This window comes from Hyperoodon ampullatus, assembly GCF_949752795.1.
Source record: "Hyperoodon ampullatus genome assembly, chromosome: 6".
Lineage (NCBI taxonomy): Eukaryota > Metazoa > Chordata > Mammalia > Artiodactyla > Ziphiidae > Hyperoodon > Hyperoodon ampullatus.
Genome location: NC_136919.1, coordinates 93,659,494 through 93,676,575, shown reverse-complemented (window position 1 = coordinate 93,676,575; position 17,082 = coordinate 93,659,494).

Genomic DNA, 17,082 nt, shown 5'->3' with positions numbered 1-17,082 from the left:
CAACCTTTGAGTATTTAGCTTTATCAATGACATGTACTTTACAAATGTTTTAGAGATCCTACCAGTCTTTGAAAACATCCTTGTTCCTTGTTCCAGTTCCAGTTTTATGTATATATTCTGCCTTGCACCTGATTATTCCAACATCTGATGGGTGGCCTTGGGAAACTAATTCTCATATTGATTGTTTTTGCTGATTGTCTCCCCTTGTAGCTGATTTCTTCATTATTGTGTAAATTTAGATCATGAGCTCATGTTTAGCTAAACAGCTGACATTGTAAAAGGCTTAAGTGTGAACGCTCGTAAGCTTCAGGAGAAAGTCGGCAAAGATTTTTTTGTGTCCCTCCGATGAGTTGCCCGCAAGGACCCCATTTTTTAGAAGTGTTGGTCCAATACTCCCTCTAGAGGCAGGGGATTCAGACAGGGCTGCTTTGCAACCCCCGATCTGGGGCAGCGGCTGTGGTCGACCTGTGGTCAGGGCAGGAGCCTCTCCGCGTTGGTCCCAGTGACCCATCTGCCTGCGAACTTCGGTCACGTGGCAGGAAGGTACGATGCCCAGTCCTATGGTTAGCTGTGCAGCGAGGTGTACTGCGAGGACACGTTCCACACACACTTCAACAAAGAGGGCGGCCTGAGTGGAAATGTGAGTGTTTGGGAAGCTGTGCAGACAAAGAAGGCGCCCTTTGGCCTGGGCCAAATGCTTGTGACACTCCCCTGGTCCTGCCGGGCTCTGAGGGCCCTGCCCTGGGCCCCCTGCTCCCCTGCCCTTTGTTCAGTCACAGCAGAGATGGCCACACCCACTCCCTCAGTGAGGGCAGTGTTCCAACCTCCTTCAGCCCCGCCCCCTCTCCGCAGGTTACCATGGACTACCGATGCTGCATTCTGGGGCCAGAGCGTTCCAAGAATGCCAAGGGCAGACATGATGACCTTCAATGATTTCCTCTTGTGTCAGTTTTGGTCAACTTTAGGAGCTAGGAAATGGTCCCCTTTACAGAAATGTTCAAATTTACTGGCATTTCATATATTCTCTGCTATAACATTGTCCTGATTCTTTCTGTATATTCTTTACATATGTTTATGTTTTCCTTAATCAAAGTGTGTCTTTTAAATCTTTTCAAAGAATATTCTTTGGACTTACTGAATCACCTCAATTTTATACGTTTTCTGTTGTATTAAGTTCTGCTCATATCTTTATTTATATTTTTTCTATGTTCTCAGGGTTTGTTGTTTTGATCATCTGATGTCAATTAAAACACTTGGTTATTCATTTTAATAAATCTTTTTACTTATAAAGATTTGAACTTTTGAAGATTCCAGCTTACTTGTAAGTTTCTAAGGGTCACGTCCTCTCCATTGTTGCTGGCCTAAGGCTTAGTTCACCATATAGCAATGTATATATTGACATATTTTCCCCTCGACTTTCTGTGATTCCCTACATCTCACCTTTCTTTGCAGACAAGCCATTTGAAATACCCTTCACTTATTTCACAGCCAATAAGTCTTTGAAATAATGTGTATTTTTGAGAGAAATCTTCTTATATCATTAGGCAGAAAATCTGACCTGCCATAGTTTTCAAAACAGCATAATTTCACTCTTCTCAATGATTAATCTGTTGTATTACACAACCTTTGAGTATTTAGCTTTATCAATGACATGTACTTTACAAATGTTTTAGAGATCCTACCAGTCTTTGAAAACATCCTTGTTCCTTGTTCCAGTTCCAGTCTTATGTATATTTTCTGCCTTGCACTTGATTATTCCAACATGTGATGGATGGCCCTGGGAAACTAATTCTCATATTGATTGTTTTTGCTAATTGTCTCCAATTGTAGCTGATTTCTTCATTATTGTGTAAATTTAGATCATGAGCTCATGCTTAGCTAAAGAGCTGACATTGTAACAGGCTTAAGTGTGAAGGCTCGTAAGCTTCAGGAGAAAGTCGGCAAAGATTTATTTCTGTCCCTCGGATGAGTTGCCCGCAAGGACCCCATTTTTTAGAAGTGTTGGTCCAATAGTCCCTCTAGAGGCAGGGGATTCAGACAGGGCTGCTTTGCGGCCCCCGATCGGGGGCAGCGGCTGTGGTCGACCTGTGGTCAGGGCAGGAGCCTCTCCGCGTTGGTCCCAGGGACCCATCTGCCTGCGAACTTCAGTCACCTGGCAGGAAGGTACGATGCCCAGTCCTATGGTTAGCTGTGCAGCGAGGTGTAGTGCGAGGACACGTTCCACACACACTTCAACAAAGAGGGCGGCCTGAGTGGAAAGGTGAGTGTTTGGGAAGCTGTTCAGACAAAGAAGTCGCCCTTTGGCCTGTGCCAAATGCTTGTGACACAACCCTGGGCCTCCCGGCCTCTGAGGGCCCTGCCCTGGGCCCCCTGCTCGCCTGCCCTTTGTTCAGTCACAGCAGAGATGGCCACACCCACTCCCTCAGTGAGGGCAGTGTTCCAACCTCCTTCAGCCCCGCCCCCTCTCCGCATGTTACCATGGACTACCGATGCTGCATTCTGAGGCCAGGGCGTTCCGAGAATGCCAAGGGCAGACATGATGACCTTCAATGATTTCCTCTTGTGTCAGTTTTGGTCAACTTTAGGAGCTAGGAAATGGTCCCCTTTACAGAAATGTTCAAATTTACTGGCATTTCATATATTCTCTGCCATAACATTGTCCTGATTCTTTCTGTATATTCTTTACTTATGTTTTTGTTTTCCTTAATCAAAGTGTGTCTTTTAAATCTTTTCAAAGAATATTCTTTGGACTTACTAAATCACCTCAATTTTATACGTTTTCTGTTGTATTAAGTTCTGCTCATATCTTTATTTATATTTTTTCTATGTTCTCAGGGTTTGTTGTTTTGATCATCTGATGTCAATTAAAACACTTGGTTATTCATTTTAATAAATCTTTTTACTTAGAAAGATTTGAACTTTTGAAGATTCCAGGTTACTTGTAAGTTACTAAGGGTCAGGTCCTCTCCATTGTTGCTGGCCTAAGGCTTAGTTCACCATATAGCAATGTATATATTGACATATTTTCCCCTCGACTTTCTGTGATTCCCTACATCTCACCTTTCTTTGCAGACAAGCCATTTGAAACACCCTTCACTTATTTCACAGCCAATAAGTCTTTGAAATAATGTGTATTTTTGAGAGAAATCTTCTTATATCATTAGGCAGAAAATCTGACCTGCCATAGTTTTCAAAACAGCATAATTTCACTCTTCTCAATGATTAATCTGTTGTATTACACAACCTTAGAGTATTTAGCTTTATCAATGACATGTACTTTACAAATGTTTTAGAGATTCTACCAGTCTTTGAAAACATCCTTGTTCCTTGTTTCAGTTCCAGTTTTATGTATATTTTCTGCCTTGCACCTGATTATTCCAACATGTGATGGATGGCCTTGGGAAACTAATTCTCATATTGATTGTTTTTGCTGATTGTCTCCACTTGTAGCTGATTTCTTCATTATTGTGTAAGTTTAGATCATGAGCTCATGTTTAGCTAAACAGCTGACATTGTAACAGGCTTAAGTGTGAACGCTCGTAAGCTTCAGGAGAAAGTCGGCGAAGATTTATTTGTGTCCCTCCGATGAGTTGCCCGCAAGGACCCCATTTTTTAGAAGTGTTGGTCCAATACTCCCTCTAGAGGCAGGGGATTCAGACAGGGCTGTTTGCGGCCGCCGATCTGGGGCAGCAGCTGTGTTCGACCTGTGGTAAGGGCAGGAGCCTCTCCGCATTGGTCCCAGGGACCCATCTGCCTGCAAACTTCGGTCACCTGGCAGGAAGGTACGATGCCCAGTCCTATGGTTAGCTGTGCAGTGAGGTGTACTGCGAGGACACGTTCCACACACACTTCAACAAAGAGGTCCGCGTGAGTGGAAAGGTGAGTGTTTGGGAAGCTGTGCGGACAAAGATGGCGCCCTTTGGCCTGGGCTAAATGCTTGTGACACACCCCTGGGCCTGCCGGCCTCTGAGGGCCCTGCCCTGTGCCCCCTGCTCCCCTGCCCTTTGTTCAGTCACAGCAGAGATGGCCACACTCACTCCCTCAGTGAGGGCAGTGTTCCAACCTCCTTCAGCCCCGCCCCCTCTCCGCAGGTTACCATGGACTACCGATGCTGCATTCTGAGGCCAGGGCGTTCCAAGAATGCCAAGGGCAGACATGATGACCTTCAATGATTTCCTCTTGTGTCAGTTTTGGTCAACCATAGGAGCTAGGAAATGGTCCCCTTTACAGAAATGTTTAAATTTACTGGCATTTCATATATTCTCTGCTATAATATTGTCCTGATTCTTTCTGTATATTCTTTAATTATGTTTTTGTTTTCCTTAATCAAAGTGTGTCTTTTAAATCTTTTCAAAGAATATTCTTTGGACTTACTAAATCACCTCAATTTTATACGTTTTCTGTTGTATTAAGTTCTGCTCATATCTTTATTTATATTTTTTCTATGTTCTCAGGGTTTGTTGTTTTGATCATCTGATGTCAATTAAAACACTTGGTTATTCATTTTAATAAATCTTTTTACTTATAAAGATTTGAACTTTTGAAGATTCCAGCTTACTTGTAAGTTTCTAAGGGTCAGGTCCTCTCCATTGTTGTTGGCCTAAGGCTTAGTTCACCATATAGCAATGTATATATTGACATATTTTCCCCTCGACTTTCTGTGATTCCCTACATCTCACCTTTCTTTGCAGACAAGCCATTTGAAATACCCTTAACTTATTTCACAGCCAATAAGTCTTTGAAATAATGTGTATTTTTGAGAGAAATCTTCTTATATCATTAGGCAGAAAATCTGAACTGCCATAGTTTTCAAAACAGCATAATTTCACTCTTCTCAATGATTAATCTGTTGTATTACACAACCTTTGAGTATTTAGCTTTATCAATGACATGTACTTTACAAATGTTTTAGAGATCCTACCAGTCTTTGAAAGCATCCTTGTTCCTTGTTTCAGTTCCAGTTTTATGTATATTTTCTGCCTTGCACCTGATTATTCCAACATCTGATGGATGGCCTTGGGAGACTAATTCTCATATTGATTGTTTTTGCTGATTGTCTCCACTTGTAGCTGATTTCTTCATTATTGTGTAAATTTAGATCATGAGCTCATGTTTAGCTAAACAGCTGACATTGTAACAGGCTTAAGTGTGAACGCTCGTAAGCTTCAGGAGAAAGTCGGCAAAGATTTATTTGTGTCCCTCCGATGAGTGGACGGCAAGGAACCCATTTTTTACAAGTGTTGGTCCAATACTCTCTCTAGAGGCAAGGGATTCAGACAGGGCTGCTTTGCGGCCCCCGATCGGGGGCAGCGGCTGTGGTCGACCTGTGGTCAGGGCAGGAGCCTCTCCGCGTTGGTCCCAGGGACCCATCTGCCTGCGAACTTCGGTCACCTGGCAGGAAGGTACGATGCCCAGTCCTATGGTTAGCTGTGCAGCGAGGTGTACTGCGAGGACACGTTCCACACACACTTCAAAAAAGAGGGCGGCCTGTGTGGAAAGGTGAGTGTTTGGGAAGCTGTGCAGACAAAGAAGGTGCCCTTTGGCCTGGGCCAAATGCTTGTGACACACCCCTGGGCCTGCCGGCCACTGAGGGCCCTGGAATGGGCCCCCTGCCTCTCTGGCCTTTGTTCAGTCACAGCAGAGATGGCCACACCCACTCCCTCAGTGAGGGCAGTGTTCCAACCTCCTTCAGCCCCGCCCCCTCTCCGCAGGTTACCATGGACTACCGATGCTGCATTCTGAGGCCAGGGCGTTCCGAGAATGCCAAGGGCAGACATGATGACCTTCAATGATTTCCTCTTGTGTCAGTTTTGGTCAACTTTAGGAGCTAGGAAATGGTCCCCTTTACAGAAATGTTCAACTTTACTGGCATTTCATATATTCTCTGCTATAACATTGTCCTGATTCTTTCTGTATATTCTTTACTTATATTTTTGTTTTCCTTAATCAAAGTGTGTCTTTTAAATCTTTTCAAAGAATATTCTTTGGACTTACTAAATCACCTCAATTTTATACTTTTTCTGTTGTATTAAGTTCTGCTCATATCTTTATTTATATTTTTTCTATGTTCTCAGGGTTTGTTGTTTTGATCATCTGATGTCAATTAAAACACTTGGTTATTCATTTTAATAAATCTTTTTACTTATAAAGATTTGAACTTTTGAAGATTCCAGCTTACTTGTAAGTTTCTAAGGGTCAGGTCCTCTCCATTGTTGCTGGCCTAAGGCTTAGTTCACCATATAGCAATGTATATATTGACATATTTTCCCCTCGACTTTCTGTGATTCCCTACATCTCACCTTTCTTTGCAGACAAGCCATTTGAAATACCCTTAACTTATTTCACAGCCAATAAGTCTTTGAAATAATGTGTATTTTTGAGAGAAATCTTCTTATATCATTAGGCAGAAAATCTGACCTGCCATAGTTTTCAAAACAGCATAATTTCACTCTTCTCAATGATTAATCTGTTGTATTACACAACCTTTGAGTATTTAGCTTTATCAATGACATGTACTTTACAAATGTGCTTTACAAATGTACTTTACAAATGTTTTAGAAATCCTACCAGTCTTTGAAAACATCCTTGTTCCTTGTTTCAGTTCCAGTTTTATGTATATTTTCTGCCTTGCACCTGATTATTTCAACATCTGATGGATGGCCTTGGGAAACTAATTCTCATATTGATTGTTTTTGCTGATTGTCTCCACTTGTAGCTGATTTCTTCATTATTGTGTAAATTTAGATCATGAGCTCATGTTTAGCTAAACAGCTGACATTGTAACAAGCTTAAGTGTGAATGCTCATAAGCTTCAGGAGAAAGTCGGCAAAGTTTTATTTGTGTCCCTCCGATGAGTTGCCCGCAAGGACCCCATTTTGTAGAAGTGTTGGTCCAACACTCCCTCTAGAGGCAGGGGATTCAGACAGGGCTGCTTTGCGGCCTCCGATCTGGGGCAGCGGCTGTGGTCGTCCTCTGGTCAGGGCAGGAGCCTCTCCGCGTTTGTCCCAGGGACACATCTGCCTGCGAACTTCGGGCACCTGGCAGGAAGGTACGATGCCCAGTCCTATGGTTAGCTGTGCAGCGAGGTGTAGTGCGAGGACACGTTCCACACACACTTCAACAAAGAGGGCGGCCTGAGTGGAAAGGTGAGTGTTTGGGAAGCTGTGCAGACAAAGAAGTCGCCCTTTGGCCTGGGCGAAATGCTTGTGACACAACCCTGGGCCTCCCGGCCTCTGAGGGCCCTGCCCTGGCCCCCTGCTCCCCTGCCCTTTGTTCAGTCACAGCAGAGATGGCCACACCCACTCCCTCAGTGAGGGCAGTGTTCCAACCTCCTTCAGCCCCGCCCCCTCTCCGCAGGTTACCATGGACTACCGATGCTGCATTCTGAGGCCAGGGCGTTCCGAGAATGCCAAGGGCAGACATGATGACCTTCAATGATTTCCTCTTGTGTCAGTTTTGGTCAACTTTACGAGCTAGGAAATGGTCCCCTTTACAGAAATGTTCAAATTTACTGGCATTTCATATATTCTCTGCTATAACATTGTCCTGATTCTTTCTGTATATTCTTTACTTATGTTTTTGTTTTCCTTAATCAAAGTGTGTCTTTTAAATCTTTTCAAAGAATATTCTTTGGACTTACTAAATCACCTCAATTTTATACGTTTTCTGTTGTATTCAGTTCTGCTCATATCTTTATTTATATTTTTTCTATGTTCTCAGGGTTTGTTGTTTTGATCATCTGATGTCAATTAAAACACTTTGTTATTCATTTTAATAAATCTTTTTACTTAGAAAGATTTGAACTTTTGAAGATTCCAGCTTACTTGTAAGTTTCTAAGGGTCAGGTCCTCTCCATTGTTGCTGGCCTAAGGCTTAGTTCACCATATAGCAATGTATATATTGACATATTTTCCCCTCGACTTTCTGTGATTCCCTACATCTCACCTTTCTTTGCAGACAAGCCATTTGAAATACCCTTAACTTATTTCACAGCCAATAAGTCTTGGAAACAATGTGTGTTTTTTAGAGAAATCTTCTTATATCATTAGGCAGAAAATCTGACCTGCCATAGTTTTCAAAACAGCATAATTTCACTCTTCTCAATGATTAATCTGTTGTATTACACAACCTTTGAGTATTTAGCTTTATCAATGACATGTACTTTACAAATGTTTTAGAGATCCTACCAGTCTTTGAAAACATCCTTGTTGCTTGTTTCAGTTCCAGTTTTATGTATATTTTCTGCCTTGCACCTGATTATTCCAACATCTGATGGATGGCCTTGGGAAACTAATTCTCATATTGATTGTTTTTGCTGATTGTCTCCACTTGTAGCTGATTTCTTCATTATTGTGTAAATTTAGATCATGAGCTCATGTTTAGCTAAACAGCTGACATTGTAACAGGTTTAAGTGTGAACGCTCGTAAGCTTCAGGAGAAAGTCGGCAAAGATTTATTTGTGTCCCTCCGATGAGTTGCCCGCAAGGGCCCCATTTTTTAGAAGTGTTGTTCCAAAACACCCTCTAGAGGCAGGGGATTCAGACAGGGATGATTTGTGGTCCCCGATCTGGGGCAGCGACTGTGGTCGACAGGTGGTCAGGGCAGGAGCCTCTCCGTATTGGTCCCAGGGACCCATCTGCCTGCGAACTTCGGTCACCTGGCAGGAAGGTACGATGCCCAGTCCTATGGTTAGCTGTGCAGCGAGGTGTACTGCGAGGACATGTTCCACACACACTTCAACAAAGAGGGCGGCCTGAGTGGAAAGGTGAGTGTTTGGGAAGCTGTGCAGACAAAGAAGGCGCCCTTTGGCCTGGGCCAAATGCTTGTGACACACCCCTGGGCCTGCCGGCCTCTGAGGGCCCTGCCCTGGGTCCTCTGCTCCCCTGCCCTTTGTTCAGTCACAGCAGAGATGGCCACACTCACTCCCTCAGTGAGGGCAGTGTTCCAACCTCCTTCAGCCCCGCCCCCTCTCCGCAGGTTACCATGGACTACCGATGCTGCATTCTGAGGCCAGGGCGTTCCAAGAATGCCAAGGGCAGACATGATGACCTTCAATGATTTCCTCTTGTGTCAGTTTTGGTCAACCATAGGAGCTAGGAAATGGTCCCCTTTACAGAAATGTTCAAATTTACTGGCATTTCATATATTCTCTGCTATAATATTGTCCTGATTCTTTCTGTATATTCTTTAATTGTGTTTTTGTTTTCCTTAATCAAAGTGTGTGTTTTAAATCTTTTCAAAGAATATTCTTTGGACTTACTAAATCACCTCAATTTTATACGTTTTCTGTTGTATTAAGTTCTGCTCATATCTTTATTTATATTTTTTCTATGTTCTCAGGGTTTGTTGTTTTGATCATCTGATGTCAATTAAAACACTTGGTTATTCATTTTAATAAATCTTTTTACTTATAAAGATTTGAACTTTTGAAGATTCCAGCTTACTTGTAAGTTTCTAAGGGTCAGGTCCTCTCCATTGTTGTTGGCCTAAGGCTTAGTTCACCATATAGCAATGTATATATTGACATATTTTCCCCTCGACTTTCTGTGATTCCCTACATCTCACCTTTCTTTGCAGACAAGCCATTTGAAATACCCTTAACTTATTTCACAGCCAATAAGTCTTTGAAATAATGTGTATTTTTGAGAGAAATCTTCTTATATCATTAGGCAGAAAATCTGACCTGCCATAGTTTTCAAAACAGCATAATTTCACTCTTCTCAATGATTAATCTGTTGTATTACACAACCTTTGAGTATTTAGCTTTATCAATGACATGTACTTTACAAATGTTTTAGAGATCCTACCAGTCTTTGAAAGCATCCTTGTTCCTTGTTTCAGTTACAGTTTTATGTATATATTCTGCCTTGCACCTGATTATTCCAACATCTGAAGGATGGCCTTGGGAGACTAATTCTCATATTGATTGTTTTTGCTGATTGTCTCCACTTGTAGCTGATTTCTTCATTATTGTGTAAATTTAGATCATGAGCTCATGTTTAGCTAAACAGCTGACATTGTAACAGGCTTAAGTGTGAACGCTCGTAAGCTTCAGGAGAAAGTCGGCAAAGATTTATTTGTGTCCCTCCGATGAGTTGCCGGCAAGGAACCCATATTTTACAAGTGTTGGTCCAATACTCCCTGTAGAGGCAAGGGATTCAGACAGGGCTGCTTTGCGGCCCCCGATCTGGGGCAGCGGCTGTGGTCGACTTGTGGTCAGGGCAGGAGCCTCTCCGCGTTGGTCCCAGGGACCCATCTGCCTGCGAACTTCGGTCACCTGGCAGGAAGGTACGATGCCCAGTCCTATGGTTAGCTGTGCAGCGAGGTGTACTGCAAGGACACGTTCCACACACACTTCAAGAAAGAGGGCGGCCTGAGTGGAAAGGTGAGTGTTTGGGAAGCTGTGCAGACAAAGAAGGTGCGCTTTGGCCTGGGCCAAATGCTTGTGACACACCCCTGGGCCTGCCGGCCTCTGAGGGCCCTGGAATGGGCCCCCTGCCTCTCTGCCCTTTGTTCAGTCACAGCAGAGATGGCCACACCCACTCCCTCAGTGAGGGCAGTGTTCCAACCTCCTTCAGCCCCGCCCCCTCTCCGCAGGTTACCATGGACTACCGATGCTGCATTCTGAGGCCAGGGCGTTCCGAGAATGCCAAGGGCAGACATGATGACCTTCAATGATTTCCTCTTGTGTCAGTTTTGGTCAACTTTAGGAGCTAGGAAATGGTCCCCTTTACAGAAATGTTCAACTTTACTGGCATTTCATATATTCTCTGCTATAACATTGTCCTGATTCTTTCTGTATATTCTTTACTTATGTTTTTGTTTTCCTTAATCAAAGTGTGTCTTTTAAATCTTTTCAAAGAATATTCTTTGGACTTACTAAATCACCTCAATTTTATACATTTTCTGTTGTATTAAGTTTTGCTCATATCTTTATTTATATTTTTTCTATGTTCTCAGGGTTTGTTGTTTTGATCATCTGATGTCAATTAAAACACTTGGTTATTCATTTTAAAAATCTTTTTACTTAGAAAGATTTGAACTTTTGAAGATTCCAGCTTACTTGTAAGTTTCTAAGGGTCAGGTCCTCTCCATTGTTGCTGGCCTAAGGCTTAGTTCACCATATAGCAATGTATATATTGACATATTTTCCCCTCGACTTTCTGTGATTCCCTACATCTCACCTTTCTTTGCAGACAAGCCATTTGAAATACCCTTAACTTATTTCACAGCCAATAAGTCTTTGAAATAATGTGTATTTTTGAGAGAAATCTTCTTATATCATTAGGCAGAAAATCTGACCTGCCATAGTTTTCAAAACAGCATAATTTCACTCTTCTCAATGATTAATCTGTTGTATTACACAACCTTTGAGTATTTAGCTTTATCAATGACATGTACTTTACAAATGTTTTAGAGATCCTACCAGTCTTTGAAAACATCCTTGTTCCTTGTTCCAGTTCCAGTTTTATGTATATATTCTGCCTTGCACCTGATTATTCCAACATCTGATGGGTGGCCTTGGGAAACTAATTCTCATATTGATTGTTTTTGCTGATTGTTTCCCCTTGTAGCTCATTTCTTCATTATTGTGTAAATTTAGATCATGAGCTCATGTTTAGCTAAACAGCTGACATTGTAAAAGGCTTAAATGTGAACGCTCGTAAGCTTCAGGAGAAAGTCGGCAAAGATTTTTTTGTGTCCCTCCGATGAGTTGCCCGCAAGGACCCCATTTTTTAGAAGTGTTGGTCCAATACTCCCTCTAGAGGCAGGGGATTCAGACAGGGCTGCTTTGCGGCCCCCGATCTGGGGCAGCGGCTGTGGTCGACCTGTGGTCAGGGCAGGAGCCTCTCCGCGTTGGTCCCAGGGCCCCATCTGCCTGCGAACTTCGGTCACCTGGCAGGAAGGTACGATGCCCAGTCCTATGGTTAGCTGTGCAGCGAGGTGTACTGCGAGGACACGTTCCACACACACTTCAACAAAGAGGGCGGCCTGAGTGGAAATGTGAGTGTTTGGGAAGCTGTGCAGACAAAGAAGGCGCCCTTTGGCCTGGGCCAAATGCTTGTGACACTCCCCTGGTCCTGCCGGGATCTGAGGGCCCTGCCCCGGGCCCCCTGCTCCCCTGCCCTTTGTTCAGTCACAGCAGAGATGGCCACACCCACTCCCTCAGTGAGGGCAGTGTTCCAACCTCCTTCAGCCCCGCCCCCAATCCGCAGGTTACCATGGACTACCGATGCTGCATTCTGAGGCCAGGGCGTTCCGAGAATGCCAAGGGCAGACATGATGACCTTCAATGATTTCCTCTTGTGTCAGTTTTGGTCAACTTTAGGAGCTAGGAAATGGTCCCCTTTACAGAAATGTTCAAATTTACTGGCATTTCATATATTCTCTGCTATAACATTGTCCTGATTCTTTCTGTATATTCTTTACTTATGTTTTTGTTTTCCTTAATCAAAGTGTGTCTTTTAAATCTTTTCAAAGAATATTCTTTGGACTTACTAAATCACCTCAATTTTATACGTTTTCTGTTGTATTCAGTTCTGCTCATATCTTTATTTATATTTTTTCTATGTTCTCAGGGTTTGTTGTTTTGATCATCTGATGTCAATTAAAACACTTTGTTATTCATTTTAATAAATCTTTTTACTTAGAAAGATTTGAACTTTTGAAGATTCCAGCTTACTTGTAAGTTTCTAAGGGTCAGGTCCTCTCCATTGTTGTTGGCCTAAGGCTTAGTTCACCATATAGCAATGTATATATTGACATATTTTCCCCTCGACTTTCTGTGATTCCCTACATCTCACCTTTCTTTGCAGACAAGCCATTTGAAATACCCTTAACTTATTTCACAGCCAATAAGTCTTGGAAATAATGTGTGTTTTTTAGAGAAATCTTCTTATATCATTAGGCAGAAAATCTGACCTGCCATAGTTTTCAAAAAAGCATAATTTCACTCTTCTCAATGATTAATCTGTTGTATTACACAACCTTTGAGTATTTAGCTTTATCAATGACATGTACTTTACAAATGTGCTTTACAAATGTACTTTACAAATGTTTTAGAAATCCTACCAGTCTTTGAAAACATCCTTGTTCCTTGTTTCAGTTCCAGTTTTATGTATATTTTCTGCCTTGCACCTGATTATTTCAACATCTGATGGATGGCCTTGGGAAACTAATTCTCATATTGATTGTTTTTGCTGATTGTCTCCACTTGTAGCTGATTTCTTCATTATTGTGTAAATTTAGATCATGAGCTCATGTTTAGCTAAACAGCTGACATTGTAACAAGCTTAAGTGTGAATGCTCATAAGCTTCAGGAGAAAGTCGGCAAAGATTTATTAGTGTCCCTCCGATGAGTTGCCCGCAAGGACCCCATTTTGTAGAAGTGTTGGTCCAACACTCCCTCTAGAGGCAGGGGATTCAGACAGGGCTGCTTTGCGGCCTCCGATCTGGGGCAGCGGCTGTGGTCGTCCTCTGGTCAGGGCAGGAGCCTCTCCGCGTTTGTCCCAGGGACACATCTGCCTGCGAACTTCGGGCACCTGGCAGGAAGGTACGATGCCCAGTCCTATGGTTAGCTGTGCAGCGAGGTGTACTGCGAGGACACGTTCCACACACACTTCAACAAAGAGGGCGGCCTGAGTGGAAAGGTGAGTGTTTGGGAAGCTGTGCAGACAAAGAAGTCGCCCTTTGGCCTGGGCGAAATGCTTGTGACACAACCCTGGGCCTCCCGGCCTCTGAGGGCCCTGCCCTGGGCCCCCTGCTCCCCTGCCCTTTGTTCAGTCACAGCAGAGATGGCCACACCCACTCCCTCAGTGAGGGCAGTGTTCCAACCTCCTTCAGCCCCGCCCCCTCTCCGCAGGTTACCATGGACTACCGATGCTGCATTCTGAGGCCAGGGCGTTCCGAGAATGCCAAGGGCAGACATGATGACCTTCAATGATTTCCTCTTGTGTCAGTTTTGGTCAACTTTAGGAGCTAGGAAATGGTCCCCTTTACAGAAATGTTCAAATTTACTGGCATTTCATATATTCTCTGCTATAACATTGTCCTGATTCTTTCTGTATATTCTTTACTTATGTTTTTGTTTTCCTTAATCAAAGTGTGTCTTTTAAATCTTTTCAAAGAATATTCTTTGGACTTACTAAATCACCTCAATTTTATACGTTTTCTGTTGTATTAAGTTCTGCTCATATCTTTATTTATATTTTTTCTATGTTCTCAGGGTTTGTTGTTTTGATCATCTGATGTCAATTAAAACACTTTGTTATTCATTTTAATAAATCTTTTTACTTAGAAAGATTTGAACTTTTGAAGATTCCAGCTTACTTGTAAGTTTCTAAGGGTCAGGTCCTCTCCATTGTTGCTGGCCTAAGGCTTAGTTCACCATATAGCAATGTATATATTGACATATTTTCCCCTCGACTTTCTGTGATTCCCTACATCTCACCTTTCTTTGCAGACAAGCCATTTGAAATACCCTTAACTTATTTCACAGCCAATAAGTCTTGGAAATAATGTGTGTTTTTTAGAGAAATCTTCTTATATCATTAGGCAGAAAATCTGACCTGCCATAGTTTTCAAAACAGCATAATTTCACTCTTCTCAATGATTAATCTGTTGTATTACACAACCTTTGAGTATTTAGCTTTATCAATGACATGTACTTTACAAATGTTTTAGAGATCCTACCAGTCTTTGAAAACATCCTTGTTGCTTGTTTCAGTTCCAGTTTTATGTATATTTTCTGCCTTGCACCTGATTATTCCAACATCTGATGGATGGCCTTGGGAAACTAATTCTCATATTGATTGTTTTTGCTGATTGTCTCCACTTGTAGCTGATTTCTTCATTATTGTGTAAATTTAGATCATGAGCTCATGTTTAGCTAAACAGCTGACATTGTAACAGGTTTAAGTGTGAACGCTCGTAAGCTTCAGGAGAAAGTCGGCAAAGATTTATTTGTGTCCCTCCGATGAGTTGCCCGCAAGGGCCCCATTTTTTAGAAGTGTTGGTCCAAAACACCCTATAGAGGCAGGGGATTCAGACAGGGATGATTTGTGGTCCCCGATCTGGGGCAGCGACTCTGGTCGACAGGTGGTCAGGGCAGGAGCCTCTCCGTATTGGTCCCAGGGACCCATCTGCCTGCGAACTTCGGTCACCTGGCAGGAAGGTACGATGCCCAGTCCTATGGTTAGCTGTGCAGCGAGGTGTACTGCGAGGACATGTTCCACACACACTTCAACAAAGAGGGCGGCCTGAGTGGAAAGGTGAGTGTTTGGGAAGCTGTGCAGACAAAGAAGGCGCCCTTTGGCCTGGGCCAAATGCTTGTGACACACCCCTGGGCCTGCCGGCCTCTGAGGGCCCTGCCCTGGGTCCTCTGCTCCCCTGCCCTTTGTTCAGTCACAGCAGAGATGGCCACACTCACTCCCTCAGTGAGGGCAGTGTTCCAACCTCCTTCAGCCCCGCCCCCTCTCCGCAGGTTACCATGGACTACCGATGCTGCATTCTGAGGCCAGGGCGTTCCAAGAATGCCAAGGGCAGACATGATGACCTTCAATGATTTCCTCTTGTGTCAGTTTTGGTCAACCATAGGAGCTAGGAAATGGTCCCCTTTACAGAAATGTTCAAATTTACTGGCATTTCATATATTCTCTGCTATAATATTGTCCTGATTCTTTCTGTATATTCTTTAATTGTGTTTTTGTTTTCCTTAATCAAAGTGTGTCTTTTAAATCTTTTCAAAGAATATTCTTTGGACTTACTAAATCACCTCAATTTTATACGTTTTCTGTTGTATTAAGTTCTGCTCATATCTTTATTTATATTTTTTCTATGTTCTCAGGGTTTGTTGTTTTGATCATCTGATGTCAATTAAAACACTTGGTTATTCATTTTAGTAAATCTTTTTACTTATAAACATTTGAACTTTTGAAGATTCCAGCTTACTTGTAAGTTTCTAAGGGTCAGGTCCTCTCCATTGTTGTTGGCCTAAGGCTTAGTTCACCATATAGCAATGTATATATTGACATATTTTCCCCTCGACTTTCTGTGATTCCCTACATCTCACCTTTCTTTGCAGACAAGCCATTTGAAATACCCTTAACTTATTTCACAGCCAATAAGTCTTTGAAATAATGTGTATTTTTGAGAGAAATCTTCTTATATCATTAGGCAGAAAATCTGACCTGCCATAGTTTTCAAAACAGCATAATTTCACTCTTCTCAATGATTAATCTGTTGTATTACACAACCTTTGAGTATTTAGCTTTATCAATGACATGTACTTTACAAATGTTTTAGAGATCCTACCAGTCTTTGAAAGCATCCTTGTTCCTTGTTTCAGTTACAGTTTTATGTATATATTCTGCCTTGCACCTGATTATTCCAACATCTGATGGATGGCCTTGGGAGACTAATTCTCATATTGATTGTTTTTGCTGATTGTCTCCACTTGTAGCTGATTTCTTCATTATTGTGTAAATTTAGATCATGAGCTCATGTTTAGCTAAACAGCTGACATTGTAACAGGCTTAAGTGTGAACGCTCGTAAGCTTCAGGAGAAAGTCGGCAAAGATTTATTTGTGTCCCTCCGATGAGTTGCCGGCAAGGAACCCATATTTTACAAGTGTTGGTCCAATACTCCCTCTAGAGGCAAGGGATTCAGACAGGGCTGCTTTGCGGCCCCCGATCTGGGGCAGCGGCTGTGGTCGACTTGTGGTCAGGGCAGGAGCCTCTCCGCGTTGGTCCCAGGGACCCATCTGCCTGCGAACTTCGGTCACCTGGCAGGAAGGTACGATGCCCAGTCCTATGGTTAGCTGTGCAGCGAGGTGTACTGCAAGGACACGTTCCACACACACTTCAACAAAGAGGGCGGCCTGAGTGGAAAGGTGAGTGTTTGGGAAGCTGTGCAGACAAAGAATGTGCCCTTTGGCCTGGGCCAAATGCTTGTGACACACCCCTGGGCCTGCCGGCCTCTGAGGGCCCTGGAATGGGCCCCCTGCCTCTCTGCCCTTTGTTCAGTCACAGCAGAGATGGCCACACCCACTCCCTCAGTGAGGGCAGTGTTCCAACCTCCTTCAG